The 20408-nt window shown below is 41.4% G+C and overlaps 1 protein-coding gene and 3 long non-coding RNA genes across 7 annotated transcripts in view; 2 read left to right on the top strand and 2 right to left on the bottom strand.

Annotated features, from left to right (window-relative positions):
* The window catches only part of fam49a (family with sequence similarity 49 member A), a 32354-nt gene extending 31505 nt beyond the window's left edge, over nucleotides 1–849 (bottom strand). For 2 of the 3 annotated variants that reach the window (XM_081602309.1, XM_008398193.3), the window contains exon 1: nucleotides 679–848. The gene's annotated coding sequence lies outside the window, so the exon portion shown is untranslated. Of the gene's footprint in view, nucleotides 1–678 lie in introns of all 3 variants that reach the window. The other variant, XM_008398191.3, reaches the window with a different exon arrangement.
* A 5453-nt stretch (nucleotides 850–6302) lies between these two features.
* On the top strand, nucleotides 6303–13835 carry LOC103457786 (uncharacterized). The gene is made up of 3 exons (XR_014085677.1): nucleotides 6303–6562; nucleotides 10128–12105; nucleotides 13319–13835. It is a non-coding gene; the product is annotated as an uncharacterized LOC103457786 (long non-coding RNA).
* Nucleotides 13836–13844: 9 nt separating this feature from the next.
* LOC145549823 (uncharacterized) lies at nucleotides 13845–14497 on the top strand. The gene is made up of 2 exons (XR_014085676.1): nucleotides 13845–14320; nucleotides 14409–14497. It is a non-coding gene; the product is annotated as an uncharacterized LOC145549823 (long non-coding RNA).
* A 1726-nt stretch (nucleotides 14498–16223) lies between these two features.
* Nucleotides 16224–20408, bottom strand: part of LOC145549756 (uncharacterized) — a 48696-nt gene continuing 44511 nt past the window's right edge. The window contains exons 1-4 of one of the 2 annotated variants that reach the window (XR_014085603.1): nucleotides 18228–19517; nucleotides 17938–18075; nucleotides 16493–16595; nucleotides 16224–16401 (exon numbers count right to left, since the gene is read on the bottom strand). This is a non-coding gene — a long non-coding RNA (uncharacterized LOC145549756). Of the gene's footprint in view, nucleotides 16402–16492; nucleotides 16596–17937; nucleotides 18076–18227; nucleotides 19518–20408 lie in introns of those variants that run through there. The other variant, XR_014085604.1, reaches the window with a different exon arrangement.

The following is a 20408-nucleotide window of genomic DNA, read 5'->3' as shown; positions in this document are numbered from 1 at the left end:
TTTCATCACCTCAGAGACAAAACAAAGTGGTGCAAGACTGACTAAACTAGTCCTAGAGTTAATGATAGCAGCTAAGGTAAAGTGAAGCTATACATAGGTTTTGTTCTGATTTATGACATTGACATAGTCCAGCAGTGCAAAGTACTTCACTATGAACCACCTGCCTGTGAAAGTATGATGCTACGCTGTCAGGTTGCGGTTGTAAAACTGTTAGTAAACCCTTATAAGTTATTGCACACTCGAGTCCCAAAGTTTTTCCCACGGCGACTAATTCAGCCAGTCGTAACAAAGCTGTAAACAGCTGGCTAAATGTTTCCATAAAAAGGAAAATAGAGGAGAAAAGTGGAATTTACCCGAAGAGTAACAAGCTAAGTTTGCGGGCTAGCTGCTAGCAGTGCTGCTGTTTAATAGAGAGAGAAAAAGGTTCAAAATGGACACGTAACGGGATGAATACCGGGTCATTTCATATTTTAACCGCGACATAATTATACAGCGTAAAAAAATTCCTCCATATAGTTAGTACTGAAAGTTGCCTAGCATTGTTAGCGCTTCCTCCCTGCCGTAACCCATCTTCTGGGAGCTCGTTTGACAGTCACTGATTTCACAGGGAAAGACAACTTGGTTCTAACTCAAATCAAGCTAAAGCCCTGGGAACATGAAAATATAGGGTGAACTCACCTGTTGGTGTTGGTCCCACTGGGTAGTATTTTCGCTGAAGTAGGCGGAGAAGCGTGGAGTGGTATGGTTTAGTTTAGGAAGTTCACACTTTTCGCACACACACACACGCACACACACACAAACCTTTTCAACTCGCTGTGTCCCCAACAGCAACAGACAACAACTGACTGAGAATCCTCCCCTCCCTCTGCTGGGCCACCGCGAGACAACTAAATCCCGCCTCCTCATCTCTGATTGGTCAAATTTGGGAACAGAGCAAAATGGGCCACTTAAAATGAGTTTTTCACTTTCTTTGCCCAATGGCTATACATTAAATGATGTCCTTACTGAAGTGCTGTGAAGAACTTTTTGGGCTTCTTAAATAAATCAGGATTTAGAATAAAATATAATAATTATTAATAATAGTAATTATATGTCCTCTAACACTGGTGACAAATTACGCTGTTATTTACATTCATCTAAATAAAAGAAATGTAATGAACCTACCTAATGTTTTGACATGTCTGCACACAAAAACTCCAACATTCCCTCAGGGTTTTTTTTTTCATAGATTTTTGATGAAGTTAATGTTTTTACACTAAAACATTGTCAAAACAGAAAAGTTTTAGTTATTTATTTTTGTTTACTCCTCGTACTTATTCCTGCTTTACAGGTTTGTAAGTATTTCTATGCTGCTTTTTTCTTAAAAAATAGCTTGTTATCTATCAAAGCAAAACTTGAACAAATAAACATTTGATTTATGATTTATGACAGTAAAGTTTTTGCATATTTCCCATTTAAATCCACTTTAATTGGTGTATGCATTCAAAGGGGATGATGAAAAATGTTCAAATTTAAATCAAATACCTTTTTGTTGTTTTGTTGTTCAATCTTTGGAGTTGAAAAGGAAGGATTTCGTTTATGAAGCAATATTTGAACAGCTTTATCTGATACTGTCCAAACCTGACACCTGGAGGTGAGTCACTGTTATTGCCACTGCAGTAGTGGGTTCACTGCGACACTCAATCAAGTCAAATCAAAGATGTTCCACACAAGCTCACACTGCAGCGAGATTAGGAGGAAAACGTGTTTTAATCACGCCTTTCATTCACTTTGTAAACAGATGGCTGCAGGCGGTTCGACCAAACACACTGTGAGAATAAATACTTTATCACAGCAAGGGGAAGATTTAAATCTCCTAATCCCACCAGACAGATGGGTGGAAAACAGTGATTAAATATTGTTTCAGCAAGAAAATATGAACATTCTACTATATATATTTTTAAGTTTAAGTTGCAGGTATATATGTCTTTCCCTTGTTGTTGTGAGTGAACTATTCTGTCTCCACTGATTTATGCTAACACAACAGAGAATCACCAACATAATGAAAAATAATACTGTTGACACATGGCAAACCTATTTTGGACACAGCTGAATACATTTCAACTCAAACATGTCCATCTGAGTGATTGCTATTAACGTCTATCTGAAGTCATATATTAATTACGTGCTAATATTATAGTATACCATTTTAAAATCAACGACAAGATCCCATTGTTCATGTTTAATTATTTCAATCTACAAAAGATACATTTTTAAAGTTTATCTGTGGTTACTCAACATGCATTAAGAAGCTCAACCTCTAGGTGGCAGCAGCTCACCACTTGACTCTCGTGAGCCTGACTCAAACTTTGCCAAGGGAATCCGGAAAAATGTAAACAATCTCACCTTGATTTCACTCTGGGGTTGTTGATGACATTACTGCATTCCTGCTGTTTGGTTTGTATTTTAATTTGAAATGTTTCTCGCTGCATCACTAGCGTGGAAACCTATTTGATGAGATGTTGGGGTTGGAGTTGACAGCAAATACTGAAGGATTGTTCTTGTTACACCAGGATATTAATATCAGACACGAGGCAGAGTCATCTTTTAGTAGTTTTAGTAGATACAGGAAATGTTAACTTACCTGCCTACCTACCAACTCGTTCCGGGTACATTTAGGCACTTCAGATTTTTTGGTGTTGTTTTTTTTAGCTTGAAATAAAAAATGGGCTGCACAGTGGCGCAGTTGGTAGAGCTGTTGCCTTGCAGCAAGAAGGTTCTGGGTTCGATTCCCGGCCCCGGTCTTTCTGCATGGAGTTTGCATGTTCTCCCTGTGCATGCGTGGGTTTTCTCCGGGTACTCCGGTTTCCTCCCACAGTCCAAAAACATGACTGTCAGGTTAATTGGTCTGTCTAAATTGCCCCTAGGTGTGAGTGTGTGTGTGCATGGTTGTGTGTCCTGTGTGTCTCTGTGTTGCCCTGCGACAGACCCGCGACCTGCCCAGGGTGACCCCGCCTCTCACCCGGAACGTTAGCTGGAGATGGGCACCAGCAACCCTCCCGACCCCACTGAGGGACAAGGGTGCAAGAAAATGAATGGATGGATGGATTAAAAAGAAAAAAAAAAGAAAAAAAAACACATTAGCTTGACGTAACCAAAACAAAAAATTGGATAGCAAACCGGTACTCGGACCCTACTCAGAATTAAGATTTTGTTGTGAGGACGTAAACAAAAACAAAAAACGTAATAATAACAAGAACAAAAAAAAATATCTAAATGGAGCAATGACAGTAAAAATTTTGGGATTATATTGCTTTTTGGGCACAAAAACATTAAGACGTTGGCACAGTGGCAATGCAGGGGTAGCGCGCGCCACCCATGTGGCCGTCGTGTTCAAGTCCTCTTCCAAATGTTTCCTCACTCACCTTCCTGACGCATAAAGGCCATTGGAGCCTAAAACATGTGAAGGAGAGCAACTGTCTTGGGTTTCAGACATTTTCAATTCAAATTATGCAAGCATTTACAACAAATGAGCTAACAAAGTCTTGTGTTACAAATATTGAGCAATTACATAATGAAGATGCTAATTCGTAAATGACGCCATGACGTGCATGTCAAGTTTTAAACTTAATTTCAAACCTAACATGAATAAACACAAACTAGTTCACATAGAGCTATAAACGTGATTCAGAATACTTAGGTGGGGAGCTGTGAAAATTAATGAACTCGTATTATGTTGGGTAAACCGGATTTACAGCTGGTTTTTGTGAAGGGCCAAGTGGCACAACTCTTAATCCCAAATTAAATGTCCTAATTCATATAAAGCATCTTCAAAGAGTTGATAGTGATGCTGTGGGCAGAAAATGATATCCAGTAGCAGTCAATCTTGCAACAAATGTACAGAAGCCTCTGACTGAAGGCAAATAACTTATTTTTTTACCTTTTCAATAACCACTTAACACTGTGGGACACTTTGTATTGGTTAAGCTAATAAAATCTCAATAAAACATATTAGAGTTTGTGGTTGCCATGTCACAAAATGAAAGCCTTTGAAAAGCACTGCAATCCAGTTGATTAATTAAGCACAAGTTAACAACAGCCATTTATGTTTCTTCATTTGTGTCCTGCATGCAGGTAATCTGAACTCTCTCACCGCAGGGTTTCAATGTTTTAACAGATGAAGGTTAAAAGTTTGGGATTGTTTAGGTAAAAGTAGCAAGACCTTTCCTTGAAAAACATAATGCATCATTCATTTGGCATCAGGGATGCCTTCACAGATGTCGGAATTATTAATGACATGACAGCAAACACAGAAAACATCATTATGTGGTGATGAATAAGTAATTATTAGTAATTAGAGACAATCTCGAGTAAGTGGGAGGGCGTTGGGGGGGGGGTGAGACAGGGAAGATGTGGAGATGATAATCTTGCCTTCCTGTTTATTGAGGTTTAGAGATGTAAGAATTAGCAAAAGGTGGCGATCACATTTTTATAACCCAGAAACATTACATTGGATTCTGACTGACCTTATTATTGGTAGATATTTTATTATGTTCTCCTGTGCTATGTTCCTTCAATTACCTGTAAGGAAAGATGTAGATTGCATTTTTTAAATATAGCTGCTTTACACAGCTTTTCAACACTTATACCTCACAATGGCCTCCATTTCAGTAGCTGTGGTCTATCCGTCGCAGAAGTAGATAATGAAAAGGAAATCAAAAGTTAGAGCTGAGCATGACCAGTGGTGGCCCCATGCAAGGACACCCAAACCTTGGTTTCCGTCTGTGCTAATCTACTCCCTGGATGGGGATTGAAATAATCTTAATGTGGACGACTTTGTTGTTGTTAGCCAAAGGTGACTTCAGGTTCCCCCCACCTCCCACCTATAATAATATTAACATTGAAACCCTGGATGTGAGAGCAAATACAAAGACAAAATCCAATGTTGGCCCTCCCTGAGTTCGCCTTTGAAAACCACTCTTTCCTCTGCTGATGTCTATGCTTGGCTAAAGGCCGGGGTGCTGTGCTAATCGCAACATGAACTTGTTTTGATCTCCGTTACAAAAATTACATTTGGATGACTTTGCAAAAGTATTCACACACCCTGAACTTTTTCAATTCTGAACTCCCTTTTGTAATGTTATGTGTTTTTTTTGTGTAAATGACAGTTATTCTAATTGTTAGGGCTGCACAATACTAGAAAATCTAGTGATGATATCAGTAAATATTATGATAACATTATCAGTTTCCTTATTTCTTCTTCTCTCTCTTCCTCATCTGGGGGTTTCCAACAATCTGTGACCTTTAGCATCGGTATCCAGTGTCAGCTAAACAGGATGTTAGCATGAAACATGCAAGTTCATAACACTTGGAATATATTAGCCTACAACTGTTGTGCTCCAAACAGTTCTTTTGAATATGAAAATTGCATAAACTGATATTACACTGACGATTTATTTGCATTACATTGTGCAGCCCAACCCTAAAATAAATGTAGTACTTACTGAATGCGAGTTAAGATTTTAATTTGTAAAAGATGTTAGAAAAAAAACTTAACATTACATAAAAGACAGTTTTACTGTGAAAAAAATTTGATAGAGAATGAATACTTCTGTAAAGTCCTGTGTACGGAACAGGGGCCACACTGTGTCACCAAGAAGTTCAGGCCACAGTAAATTCCTTGTTCCTCCTTTCACTGTTTCTTGGAGATTTTAAAAAGCTCCTGCAGTGAGCGTGGAAAACGTTGAGTAATATGTCAACATTTACATTTGGGCGAGTCAGAATCTAAAAGGTGCCCAGGCAGATGTGAGGATGCGCAGTTTCTAAATGTCATCAGTGTAGTTTGATGAAAAGGCTTTTTGTCTCCCTGAGGAACAGGAACTGTTTCCTCCTAACGCGCCTGCAGAGAGGACAGAATTTAACACATTTAGCTCTGAAGTTTTTGGTCTTTTCGTACTTTTTTTGTGTTTGCTTTCACAGTGGAGCCATTAGCTTAATCAAAGCTGAACTGGTATTGTCTTAATGTTTAGAGTGACATAATCACTGAAGCTTTCAGTTTGTGATGGTCTTAAAGGGGCAGTATTATGTAAAATCGACTTCATCAATAAAGAGCAGGAGCTTTTAAAGGGACGGAGGCACAATTTTAAGGCGTTAAATAACAAGATAAAATGTATTTAAAGTCACATTTGATAGATCTTTTTTAACAACTGAAGTTAACAGTTGCATGATTGAGCTATACAATGGCACTGTGCGCCTGGAAAACATATAATACTGCCCCTTTAACGGGTTATATGGCTCTCCACACAGGGCTTCCATTTGTTGGGGCATAGCAAGAGAAAAAAAGCCTTGTGTTGCACTCAGTGTAAAGCACTGGAAGAGCACATGGAAACAACACAAACGTCAGTATCTGATTCTAATGTAAACTCAAGAGTCTCCAAGTGACGTCAGTGGAAGACACGAACAATTTGTGTCAGTTACTATGCTGCTAAGAAAAGTTATAAAATCAGGTTTTCAAAAAAAAAGAGGGAGAGAGAGAGAAAAAGGCAAGAGTGTTAATTTATAACCCAGTTTTTCTCCAAGAGAGGTGAGTAGACTGTGTGAGATTATCAACATCAACCATTTAGCATAATTAGCTTAGCTACAAACTATTGTTTGCCTCCATTTCACTAGCCTTTAATGAATTAAGGAAAAAAATTACCAACATATTCATATATTTAACGTCCTTGGCACCTTTTACCACTTAACGACAGATGAGTCAGTCATCAGCAGCTCTAACCCACGTCTTGTTCTCCCTGAGTGAAATTAAAGCTGCATTATGTCACTTTTATATAAATATTTTTTTCACATATTTTTAAAACTGTCATTATATTGTGACAGTATGGTATGAGAGGTAATCTGTGAAAAATGTATTTCCTCTGCCTTCTCCCAGTGCTAAAAACAACCGGTCAGTGGCAGTAGAGTTTTAATGCTGTCAATCACAATCTCATGTGGTGCTGCTCATCCAAACTCTGGAGCTGGAGCCACCAGCTCCAGAGTTTCCGGCGTTGGCTGCTGACGAGCAGCCGCCCGCTCCAGAGTCTCCTGCATTAGTTGCTGACGAGCGGCCACCCGGCCCAGAGATTCCTGCGTTTGCTGCTGACGAGCAGCCACCCTCTCCAGAGATTCCTGCGTTCGCTGCTGACGAGCAGCCGCCCGCTCCAGAGTCTCCTGCGTTAGTTGCTGACGAGCAGCCACCCGCCCCAGAGATTCCTGCGTTCGCTGCTGACGAGCAGCCGCCCGCTCCAGAGATTCCTGCGTTCGCTGCTGACGAGCAGCCGCCCTCTCCAGAGATTCCTGCGTTCGTTGCTGACGAGCAGCCACCCGCCCCAGAGATTCCTGCGTTCGCTGCTGACGAGCAGCCGCCCGCTCCAGAGATTCCTGCGTCCGCTGCTGACAAGCAGCCGCCCGCTCCAGAGTCTCCTGCGTTAGTTGCTGACGAGCAGCCACCCGGCCCAGAGATTCCTGCGTTTGCTGCTGACGAGCAGCCACCCTCTGCAGAAATTCCGGCGTTCGCTGCTGACGAGCAGCCGCCCGCTCCAGAGTCTCCTGCGTTAGTTGCTGACAAGCAGCCACCCGGCCCAGAGATTCCTGCGTTTGCTGCTGACGAGCAGCCACCCTCTGCAGAAATTCCGGCGTTCGCTGCTGACGAGCAGCCGCCCGCTCCAGAGTCTCCTGCGTTTGCTGCTGACGAGCAGCCACCCTCTCCAGAAATTCCTGCGTTCGCTGCTGACAAGCAGCCGCCCTCTCCAGATATTCCTGCGTTGGCTGCTGACGAGCAGCCACCCACTCCAGAGTTTCCTGTGTCCACTGCTGACGAGCGGCCACCCACTCCAGAGTTTCCTGTGTTCGCTGCTGACGAGCAGCCACCCACTCCAGAGTTTCCTGTGTTCACTGCTGACGAGCGGCCACCCACTCCAGAGTTTCCTGTGTCCACTGCTGACGAGCAGCCACCTGCTCCAGAGTTTCCTGTGTCCACTGCTGACGAGCAGCCACCCACTCCAGAGTTTCCTGTGTCCACTGCTGACGAGCGGCCACCCACTCCAGAGTTTCCTGTGTTCGCTGCTGACGAGCGGCCACCTGCTCCAGAGTTTCCTGCGTTCGCTGCTGACGAGCAGCCGCCCGCTCCAGAGTCTCCTGCGTTCGCTGCTGACGAGCAGCCGCCCGCTCCAGAGTCTCCTGCGTTCGCTGCTGACGAGCAGCCGCCCGCTCCAGAGTCTCCTGCATTCGCTGCTGACGAGCAGCCGCCCTCTCCAGAGTCTCCTGCGTTTCCTGTAGACAAGCAGCCGCCCGCTCCAGAGTCTCCTGCGTTCACTGCTGACGAGCAGCCACCTGCTCCAGAGTTTCCTGTGTCCACTGCTGACGAGCAGCCACCCACTCCAGAGTTTCCTGCGTTCGCTGCTGACGAGCAGCCGCCCGCTCCAGAGATTCCTGCGTTCGCTGCTGACGAGCAGCCACCCGCCCCAGAGATTCCTGCGTTTGCTGCTGACGAGCAGCCGCCCTCTCCAGAGTCTCCTGCGTTCGCTGCTGACGAGCAGCCGCCCTCTCCAGAGTCTCCTGCGTTTCCTGCTGACGAGCAGCCGCCCGCTCCAGAGTCTCCTGCGTTCGCTGCTGACGAGCAGCCGCCCGCTCCAGAGTCTCCTGCGTTCGCTGCTGACGAGCAGCCGCCCGCTCCAGAGTCTCCTGCGTTCGCTGCTGACGAGCAGCCGCCCTCTCCAGAGTCTCCTGCGTTTCCTGTAGACAAGCAGCCGCCCGCTCCAGAGTCTCCTGCGTTCACTGCTGACGAGCAGCCACCCGCTCCAGAGATTCCTGCGTTCGCTGCTGACGAGCAGCCACCCACTCCAGAGTTTCCTGTGTTCGCTGCTGACGAGCAGCCACCCGCTCCAGAGATTCCTGCGTTCTCTGCTGACAAGCAGCCACCCGCCCCAGAGATTCCTGGGTTTGCTGCTGACGAGCAGCCTCCCTCTCCAGAGTCTCCTGCGTTCGCTGCTGACGAGCAGCCGCCCTCTCCAGAGTTTCCTGCGTTTCCTGTAGACAAGCAGCTGCCCGCTCCAGAGTTTCCTGCGCTCGCTGCTGATGTGCAGCTCCTCTAGTCAGCTGCCGGTGAGCTGCCGCCGGTGAGAGGCTAACGTAGTTTCCTGTGTTAGCTGCTGACGAGCAGCCACCCGCTCCTGAGACTCCTGCTCGTCAGCAGCGTTCGCTGCTCGTCAGCAGGGCTCCCAGTGCCTGCTCCGCCCGGGCTCCCAGTGCCTGCTCAGCCCGGGCTCCCAGTGCCTAATCCGCCTGGGCTCCCAGTGCCTGCTCCGCCCGGGCTCCCAGTGCTTGCTCCACTCGGGCTCCCAGTGCCTGCAGTGCCCAAACCTTTTGGTTCTGATTGTTTCTCAACAGCAGCAGAGTCAGAGGGATTTTCACAAATTCTCTGTTTCATATTCTACTGTCAAACATTTTTAACAAATATTCATCCATCCATCATCTAACACACTTGCACGCACACATTCACACCTTAGGACAATTTATAGAGACCAATTAATTTCTTAGAAATTTAGACCTCTGGTTGGGTGCAGACTCTATGATGGTTATTTTCCAGAGCAAGTTTCAACTCCACCTTCAGGTCTGCAACCTGACCCTGCAGAGATTTCACTATTTCCTCCTATACTTTGAATTTGGACGCTTGCTCAGAGTGACTTTTGAGCTGCTCCTCATATTTCAGTCTCATTCTATATTCTTCAACCATAACTTCTATCAGACCTTTATTGCGGGAGGCGTATTTTTCAGCCTCCCTCTTGAAGTAGTCCAGCTGTTGAAGAATACTCTTGTCGGTTGTAACTTTGGAAGAGCAAGAAACCTTTGATACACCTGTAATCTCTGGTGTACATCTCTATACATTTCTTCCATGGTCACGTTTGACTTGCAGGTGGCGCTCTTTTTCCAACATTTTTTGAAGTTTTTGAATCTCCTCCTGCTGTGATTTTACTTCAGCCTGATATGCAATCCTTCTGTCTCTTTCCTCATGGAGTTCAAAAATCTTACTCTACAATTCTGTTTTAAGATCGTCTACCTGCTTTGTGAGATCTTTGACATGTTGGCTCGTCTCTTTCACATCTTCCACTCAGGTGGTGATCTCGAAGGTAGCAGAGGGAGTCATTTTCTGCTTGACTTCCAATGATGTTGGACTCTCCAAGTCGCCAGAAGGACTTGATTTCCCCTGGACCTCTGCTGATTCATCTGCCGGCTCAATGGGGCTGCCGCTGTCATCTTCCAAAGGGAAAACGAGAGCGTCGTAGTCGACTTGGATGTTAAGGTCCATCATGTCAACCCATGAAAGCTCAGTTGGAAAAGCTTCATGTTCACAACCAATCTGTTGTTGCTTCATGTCAATATTCTGGTAAATTCTTACTTCTCTGAAAGGCGTGTAATATCTGGAATCAATATTTGGCTCTTTTTGATAAATTTCGAACGTGATCTGAAGAGTGATCTGTCGCGATAGAACTGTGGAACAACTCTGAGAAAACACTCTCTGTGAGCTACATTCAAGAGAGAGATTCCCTTGTGATATCATAGAGTGATGACATCACAGCTGATGTGTTTGATATCATTGGAGCTGAACATTCTATTGTAGCCTGACGTAAAAACATTTTGCTAGACAATGTCAAACATTGAGAAGTTTTAACTTTTGTTATCAAACATTATGAAGCCGAAAGAAAAAACCTCAGAAATACACAGGGTAGGGTTGCCACCGGTCCATAAAATACAGAATCGTCCCTTATTTGATAAATGTTGCGTCCCGTATTGAACTGATACGGGACGTGATTTGTTCCGTATTTCTATAAATGTCCAACAGACACGCCTACCACACACTTACCAACACTAAGTGTTAACAATAGTGACCAAAATAAAACACAGGAAATATTAAGGTCAGCTAAATTGTGGTGGTGGGAGATAAAGGACCCTCGAACTGCCCGGAACCCCGGATCGCTACGGTCCGACGCTGTTGCCATGGTTGTCTAGAGATGAACACTACGCAGCCGCAGTGGGTTGCTATCAACCCTTGTCTTTTAAAATGTCCTCGACCCGAAACTCCACCGTCCTTAGAAGAACTCTGACAGAAATACAGACGTGAATGAAGAGACGCACATTCCAGGCTGAACAATGTCTGATTCCAGACTAAACAGGCAATTATTTAAAAAATGTGTCCATCGTGGTGCCGTGTGCTGCTGTATGATGTGATTGATATCAGACAGAATGGATCAGGAGAGGAACACTGCAGACCCGTTTCTGCCTCATCACTCCTACCTGTTCTGTACTTTTTACAGAAAATCACCATCTGTTACACTGACACCAGTCCTGGTGCGTGTAACACATGCTACAATCTTTAATATGTTTTCTGGAGATGTTGGCATCAGGGCTGCCAGTCCAAGCCTCCATATGGACTAAGAAAAATGTTATTTTGGGGCCCTCTATATCTGCTGTTAACGTGGACTGCTGCAAATCAACAGACGATTAGATCATTTGCACAGCTGTTAGAAACTTATTGCATCTCTGAATAATGTTGTTTATGTTATGCTATATGCATATCATCTAATGGTGGAAAAAGCAACAAAAAAACTAGCATGCTCTGGACTTGAGATGGAATATATGCACACATATTAATGGCTTACTTTGATTAAATTAATAAATGTAATTCCAGTAATGAAAAATTTACTTTATACTAGGTGAGTCTCTCTCACCTGAGAATGTGAACCTGTACTGGGCTGATTCTGTGCCTTCAAATAATTTCAACAGCTCCATGGAGAAGTTTCATAACTTATAAGTTTTCAGGTCTGAAAAAAACCGCGTGTGCTACATTTGAGAGAGATTCCTTTGATGCATCAAAGAGTGATGTCATCACTGCTGATGTCATTGTTACCGTTGAAACTGTGTCGGAAACAATGTCTTATTCCAGGCTAAACCGGCAATTATTTAAAAATGTGTCCATAGTGGTGCCGTGTGCTGCTGTGTGATGTGATTGATATCAGACAGAATTGATCAGGAGAGGAACTGCAGACCCGTTCGCGTCTCTTTATCCCTCAATCATTTCCTGAGGTTGATACGGTACAGAACTTTTTATTATTGATTCAGTTTCTTATTGCACTTTTAAAAGACTATTATGAATTGATTATTTACTTAGTTTGGATGATAGTTTATTTAATATATAATAGTATCAGCCAAAGTAATATGAATGGCAATTTAAAGAATCTGGAGACACAAGTGGCTCTTTGACTCAGAATATTAAATTCTGAAATATATTGCTCTTTTTTGTTTGTTTGTTTGTTTGTTTAATTCTTTTTTTAAGTGCTCCCCACAAAAAAACACTGACTACATTGACCCTCATGGTACATTTGGTCCAGAACCAGCCTCCAAACCTAACTCCTTATTTGTATAAATATTTTGGTAATACTATTTTTAATACCAGAATGAATGTTCACTTAACTTTTATATTTTCGGTTGTCTGAGGACACATTTTGAATATTAAATCAGGTGTTATGATCAATTACTCAGTACTTGAGTAGATTTTTACTAAATACATTTTACACCTACTTCATTAAAGCTCAAATAAATCTACTCAAGTATAAACATGTTGAAGGTTTGCTACTCTGATTGGAGTACAATTTTGTTGGGCGTCCCTTAGTTTGATTTCTGAAAGGTGGCAACCCTAACTGCAGCTTGAATAAAATGCAACTACATAGCATTTTGAGAAGTCTTGATTGGTTTATGTGTATTTTGACTGTTGCTTTTGACTGTTGCTAATGGGGAGAGACATTTCAGTATCTAAAACTAATAGCAAAAATTTAAGCAACCTACTTGCATACTGGATGTGGACTGTTGGATGTTAAATTCATTAGAAGTAAATATTGTGCTAATTATCAGTATTGAACCAAGGAAAGCAAGGCAGACACAAGCCTTTAGAATTGTGATGCTTTTTATGGGTCAAATAGACTAAAATAATTGTAACATCACCTGCATGTGGGGCCACAAACAAATTTTTTGTCAGGGGGCCCAAGATTCCTGGCGGCGCCCCTGTTTGTAAGTACCGCATTCAAATGACCAATTTCTGACTTGTTATGCATTTGACAGCAGAATCAAGAAAACAGTTTGTTTTTTTAATGTTTTAAGGTATTCCTTAAAAAGATTGTTTGAGATTTTAGTAAACGGTTACATTTGTGAGTCCTCTAAAGTGGATGAAAGCTGTTTGGATTTTATCCCCACCACTAGACCAGACCAAGTGTCCTGCTGTTGTGCTTTGCTAATAGGCTTCTGTTTTCAGAACGTGCCGACCAGCTGACGTTAAACAGCAAACAGCCATTCTCTGATCTGCCAGACTGCGCAGACTTTTGGAGCTCTCATTGGATCTTTCTTGGTATTTAATGTAATTTTCTAGGCCACAACCTTTCTTCTTGAACTCTACGCCTGAATCTCTGTCGCCTCCTGTTTATTATTTTTTACTTCCTAAATCCATGGTGAGCCCTTGGAAGACTAATTTGATTAAAAAAAAAAAAAAACAGCTTCATACCAGAAAATCTTTTAAAAAAAGAATACGCTGGTAATAGCATCAGCATGATTTTTAAAGATGTGCTAACTCAAATAAAGAGGTTCAATTCTAACTGATTTAGATCCCTAACTTTAACCTCTTATATTAAAAAGACACAAAAATAAAAATGATCTTGTGATTAAACTTTGTTACTGAAATCATACCGAATCCATAGCAACCGCAACTAATGTGCCATACAAATAATTAGAATTTACAATGTGACTTTGAAATCATGTTTTGTTGCTTTGTTCTTTGAATCTGTTAGGATCCAGGTGGTGGGGATTAGTTTGTTTTTCCTTTTCAGTACTTCACCAGTCCACCTGAGGGAGCCATCGGGTCACCCTGCTGGAGAGGCGTGCCCGCAGACTCCCAACTACCCACACCTGAGGGGAATCATCGTTTGGAGCAGTATATAACCAGCAGACAGCCAACACTTCCTTGCCAGAGTGTTTGCCAGTTTTTGGTACTCGAGCCCCTCAGTGTGATTTGCCTAAATCTTCTTGTGTTTTGACCCGAGTCTGTTCAGGTTCTCACCCTACTCTCGTGACCTTACCCTCAGGAACCCTTCGAAGCCCATCAGCCCAGGAGAATCCATCTGTGACGCCTCTGCTGCCGACTCAACTGCTCCCCTGTGGGGACACACCTGACCTGCCACCCTCCAACGCCTGGTTCCTTCCCAACCTGCCTCCATCGCTCTCTCCACTGTCTGGAACCCCGTTCCTCCACCCGATTGTCCAAGTAAGATCTGTATCCCCAGCCAGTGGTTATCTCCATTCCCTACCCCCCCCGTGAAAGCATTTTGACCTCTCTATTCCCTTGTGTGCAGACGCACCCGGACTCCGGCCCGCTGACCTCCCTAGTCGAGCTTCCTTGTTTGATTTTCTGTATTTTACAATAAACACTCTTTTCATCCATCTCTCTGTGAGTGTTTCTGCATGTGGGCTAAAAACATTAGACCAAGCATGACAGAATCACAACTTGCCTAACCCAAAGTACGACCAAATGGCTGAGTTCTGAAAACAACCCACAATTTTTACTGTATGCAAAAATTAGATAATAAGAAACACTTTCAAAAAATTGTGGCTAATAGTGGCTAAATGTTTAGCCATAGTGCCACCCTCAGGCTATAGCGCAGAAGAGTTTAGATAGAAATTGATGTTTGAAAGAACCATAAACTGCTACCTGCACATCTTAGCAGAGCCACTGTATTCAGTCATAAAACATCCTAATAATGTTCCCTGCTGAACACCAAGCACAACAAATGAGAGAAACACTTGGCTGAAGCAACATCTTCAGTTAAATTAGAAATGAAAGCTTTAGGTAGGATTGTTTTATTTTAGCAAAAGAAAGCAACTGGTGATTTTTAGATTCGACCTACCGTTGAACATTAAACAGACAAACTAATATGCTAGATTTAAATTTGAGTAATTTCTGTGACTCATATAAGTAACACCCTCCATAAGTCACACATAGAAATGTAAGAAGACAGAAACAGTGAGAATGTATGTGATGAAGGGTTTGTGTAGGCAAACTCGCGAGGAAAGAAGGTAAATAATAGAATCTGGAAGAAAACAGTAGCGGGGGAAAAAAAACAAATCAACCCAATGCACCACTGAGTTATTGTGTACCCACATTTCAGGATCTATCATCAGATTAGCGTCAGACGTTGGGCGCCAGGAGTGTGGGGAGATAAGCATTTGTTATTTGCCTTGAAAATGAAAGTGTGTACTCATCCTGGAGTCCACTTTTGTATACCTGGGATGAAATGTTGTTTCAAAAATCAGGAGATAATTATATATATATTTATATAAAAACTCAGCCAAATTGAAACCAGTTTTGCTATGAAGGTCCATTTCAAATTTCCACAAAACGCTGACAGTGGTTCTATCCTGAGGGATGTTGTGGCCTATTTCTTCCCTATTGCCTCTCTAGTTTTCCTTTTATTTTAGATTGGGAACATCAAGTCAGCTCCACTGCACTTGGAAAAACAATAGAAAAGAAAGAAAACTCTAATCTTATCTGAACAATAGCAGTTTCAGGTTTCATGCTTTTCTCTCATAATTCTCTTTTATACACCCAGGTGAAAAAAAAGTATACTTTAGTATACTAAATTTTAACATACTTTAGTATACTTTTATCGATGTACTTAAACCGTACTATTTTGGAACAACTAATTTTGTGCTTAATATACTTTAGTAGTATTTGAATAGTATTCAATTACAACTAATAGTATATTTTAGTATACTATATGTACTTTTTTGGAACAACTTCAAGTGTACTTAAAGTATACTTTTTAAATATAATATTTCAGAGCTTTATTATTATATTTTGATAAAATTATTATATTTTGAGTGTAATAATTCTGTCTCAGAATTATATTAAAAATATATATTTCATATACTTCAAATATATTTTAAATATACTATTGATATATTAGTCATGTATTTAAATTACACTTAATTTTTATTTTTGATTTCCTGCTATTGATAATAAACTACAATTTTAATTACTCGTGAAAGTCTTTATTCCTACGTACCTATTTTGTACATGATATGCATAACTACACTACAGTACTTACATTGTTTTAGGCTAAAATTACTTGGAAAGATTAATTACTAAGATGCCCAAGGTAATTCAAATATTTTATTACCGACATTTTAAAATTGTCCAATTTTACTCACAACTTTATGAACTTTACATAAATTATCAGTTTACACATCAAAAGTGAACACATGAACATGAAAATGTAAGTGTGACAATAAAACATGAAAGTGAAGATCAACGACAGAACATTCCCGTTCACTGCACCTTACAGAAACCTACGAAAAAGAACAATAGAGCAATTAAACAGAGAAAGCATTTGTATTTAAAGAGAGCAGAAAAATGGCAAATAAAAAAAGTAACACTTACAATTTTAAGACGTTTTATACTTGCTGTGTATGTGACATAAAAACTGATGATGATTGGGACCAGATGCCTGGGGTGGAAACACATTTCTGGGTGTCTTCTTTGTCTGTTTATGTTAGAAGTAGAAAAAAATAGTCAGCAATATCATAGAATCAGTTGATGTTGGCATTAATAGGCCTGTCACGATAACAAATTTTGCTGGACGATTAATTGTCTAAAAAATAATTGCGATAAACGATAATATTGTTTCTAGACTTTCTGACACTGATTTAATGGAAATGACGTAATACTACATTATATTTCCTGCCATAGATATACACTTTATTTTCAAAAGAACACATAACACTGGAACTGCTAAACTAAACAAACAAAACAACCAAAAACAAAAATAAAATGTATTCTCAGTCTCCATTAACAAAAAACGTACTTGAATAAAAAGTAAACAACATAAAGCCAAAGTGGAAATAAACACTGCATTCAACCAAAAGAGTGCAGATTATGAAGTCTGTATACTATATTGTCCTTCAGTAATCACTAAATTTAAATAGAGAAGATGGGCACATCCTACTACCTAATGCAATAATTCATGCCACACGATTTTTTTGCCCCCATTTTTCCTTTACGGAAATCTTAGATCGGTGACCGATCTAAGATTCTTGCTGGTGATTTCGTAACCGATCATCCTGCAGTGTGTGGTGGGTTACGGTAGATCGTCGTGGCCGCTCTGATCTAAATCAGGGGTTCTCCCTGTCTGGGAGCTTAACGCTGAATGTGACAGGTAGCCAATCAGAAAGTGCTGATTCTCCTCCATGCTTTCTGAGGGGAAATTACGGAGGGGAATCCCAAACAGCTGACATGGTACAACACGATGATTTGTGGAAATAACATTGTTTATTCAACATTTCGTGCAAAGAATATAGAAATGACAAGGAGAGGAGTTGGAGCAAAATTGATAAACCGGTAAGTTTTCAGCTGCTCTTCCTTAACGTGACATAAATAGGTTATAATGATTTTCATTCAGTCAGGACTTTACGCTGACTCTAGCCACATGCGTCACAGGTAGATTCTAGTAAAGCATTGATTAATGCCTGATTTTAAAATTAGTTAACTGGACTTGTAGCCATTATTTTGTGCCCAGGTGGCTGGACACTAATGTGTCGCTCAGGTTTTGAAAATGGGCCGACAGTCGGCTGACAACTCACGTAGTGTGCGCTGAACATTACACTAAGGAAGTGAAGAAGGGAGGGTCAGTGGGGAGCACCGGAGGTGAGCCTTTTTTTATTCAGTGTCATCAACAGAAAGAAAAAAAGGCAAGAAGAGACGATAAAGCCGATAATTAAAATGAGGTCGATAGGTTTAATTTATCGTGCAATTAATCGATTTATCGTTTATCGCGACAGGCCTAACTATGAAGCTGTTTTAAGTGTGGACTTAAGGAGACAAACTACCTTAAAATCTTTCCATTCATGATCTGAACACACTGATCCTTGCAGGGTGGTGAGGGGGGCTGGTGGTGCCCATCTCCAGCAGCCATCAGATGAGAGGCAGGATTCACCCTGGACAGGTCACCAGTCCATCACATGGCCCTGAAAGTCAACAACAAGTTTAAAAAATGAAAGATAAATGTTAGATTAACAAGAAGAGAAAAATTATTTCCAGTTACCTTTAAATCAAATTATGTTTATTAAGCACTTAGTGTTGGTAAAAGCTAGCTCCTCATTGAAAAAAACACACTTACATCATGAAGACATCGCACGAGTTCAATAGTCATGAAAAAATAATTCATGACTATGGCAAAAATAAGTGAAAACAAGACTGGTCCAAAAACGTAGCCTTGCAGAACCCCTAAAAGACATTCTAGCTAACAGAATGTACACAAACACATCAGCTAAATGACAAACTATGCTCATTTTTGACTTGGAAATAAAATCAAGCTACTACAATGCTATTCTTTATCCAATTTAACTTAAAAGTTTGTTGCTTGTTCATAAATAATAGAACGGTCGATTCTTATTTGTATTTTCCACCAGAAAACTGAACATTTCTATTCTTAGCTTCTTCTTTATCTCGGTCAGGACATTTCAATCTCTTCCGCTGATGAACTCGCCGTGACCTTGAGTCTTTTTCAGAGTCTCCGACTGACCCTTCTGTTTGCAGGTTCAGAGGCAAAAAGGAGAAGTCAAAGTGAACTCCCCTCTGAGATGGCAGGGGAGGCACTTAGAGAGAGAGAAATCGATGCGAGGGAGAGAGCCGGCAGAACACAGCGCTCCGTTTCTGCAGCACCGTGGCTCATTTTCAAAGCACGCTCTGATGAAATCAGATTGATTTGCTCAGTGTGAACAATGGGGAGACGGGAGGGAGGTGGCAGCAGAAAGCAAAGCAAGGACATCATCAGTAGCTTTGACGTTGTGGGATCGCTGTGTGAAAAAGCATCACGGGCTGGTGTCTGGAGGATCGTGTGCGGTGAGCTGTACACGACTGTAATGAACTTTTAAAAGACATGCAAAGAAGTCAATGAAACACGATAATGTCTATTTTAGCACTGGGCTCAAGTCTATTCAAAAGAGGAAGTTGATTTTAAATCTAACATTAATATTTGGATCTAAAGTGAACAAAAACAACACTAGTTGAACCAAAGTATTGTACCTTATTTTTTGAAAAGGCTTAATTGGGTGTGAATGAGGTGAGAGTGAACTTCACAGTGAGATCCAATCAGCTGCCTGAGGTCTTCACAACTAATATTAAAAGTTTATGAGTCTGGTGAGGGCTCTATATAATTTGCTCTGGCTATCTACTAAAGTTCACCCTGAACGCAGACCAGAAGACGCTAAATGAAGTCTACAAAAATCACTAAAAGGTTTTTGGAGAACAGTCTCTTGCGACAGATGATATAAAAGTTTATATCTCTTTAGAAAAGTTTCTACGTTTCTAAAGTCTAAACTTTAGAAAAGTTTAGCACCGATTTATCCTCCGATGGCCGATTCGCTGCTGGCTGCTGGTTGCCAACTTGCAACTGGCATCGGATTCATTCACATGTGAATTCAGGATATAAACAAGAAAAAAAACATGAATTTATTACAGTAAACAACTCAGAGCTGTGCGTCAGCTCAGGGAAGAAGGCAATGAATGAGCGGTAGGGGCAGAAGGAAGAAGAGGTGAAGGTGGATAAGGAGGATTGACTGTAATGAGGTAATAGAAAGAAAATCTTGAACTAAGAAGAAAGGTTTCAGTAAAAATGGAGGAAAATGGAAAAAACCCCAAAGACAAGACGGTAAATCACCAGAGGGAGAGGAGAGCTCAGATAAAAATCTAGCAAAGTGCAAAAGTCCTGTTGGGCTGCAAGGTCACACCAAGCGCTGCCGCAGTCACCCTTAGCATTGATTTATGTCTTAATTAGTGAACTGTAATGATACCGAAAACACAGGCCATTCGTCTCTTTTAACACACACATATTGTACGGCTGCACAACGAGGAATTTCAGGACAGGCATGTCTAAGGGATAATAATGGTGCTTTAATCTCTCATACCAACTCTTTCTCATATAAATTTAAGATAATCAAATAATGCCCACCGAGACAAATTCAGACTTTAACAACCACATAAAATATTTATTTATTACCTCAACCCAATCCACCCATCCAACGTTCATCCTATCCGTCCCCTTCCACTTAACTTTCTTAGAATATGCTATAACGTTTTTACACTTTCCAAAATTCAGAATCACTGAATTTTGGGGTTTTAGTCATTTGTAAGCCATTGTCGTCAAAGTTGCGGAAACTGCTTCTTAACGGAAGTTAAGAAGCAGTTTTTGAACAAGATTGAGAAAGATGAAGATAGCAGAAACAAAACCACAGAAACAGTGGTGGAGAGGGGAAAATCTAAGAAAACTGAAATAATGGCTGCAGTAACAATTGGTGGG

The sequence above is a fragment of the Poecilia reticulata genome, chromosome 21 (genome assembly GCF_904066995.2).
Source record: "Poecilia reticulata chromosome 21, P_reticulata-male-v2, whole genome shotgun sequence".
Taxonomy (NCBI): Eukaryota; Metazoa; Chordata; class Actinopteri; order Cyprinodontiformes; family Poeciliidae; genus Poecilia; species Poecilia reticulata.
This window is presented reverse-complemented; position numbering and strand designations above follow the sequence as displayed.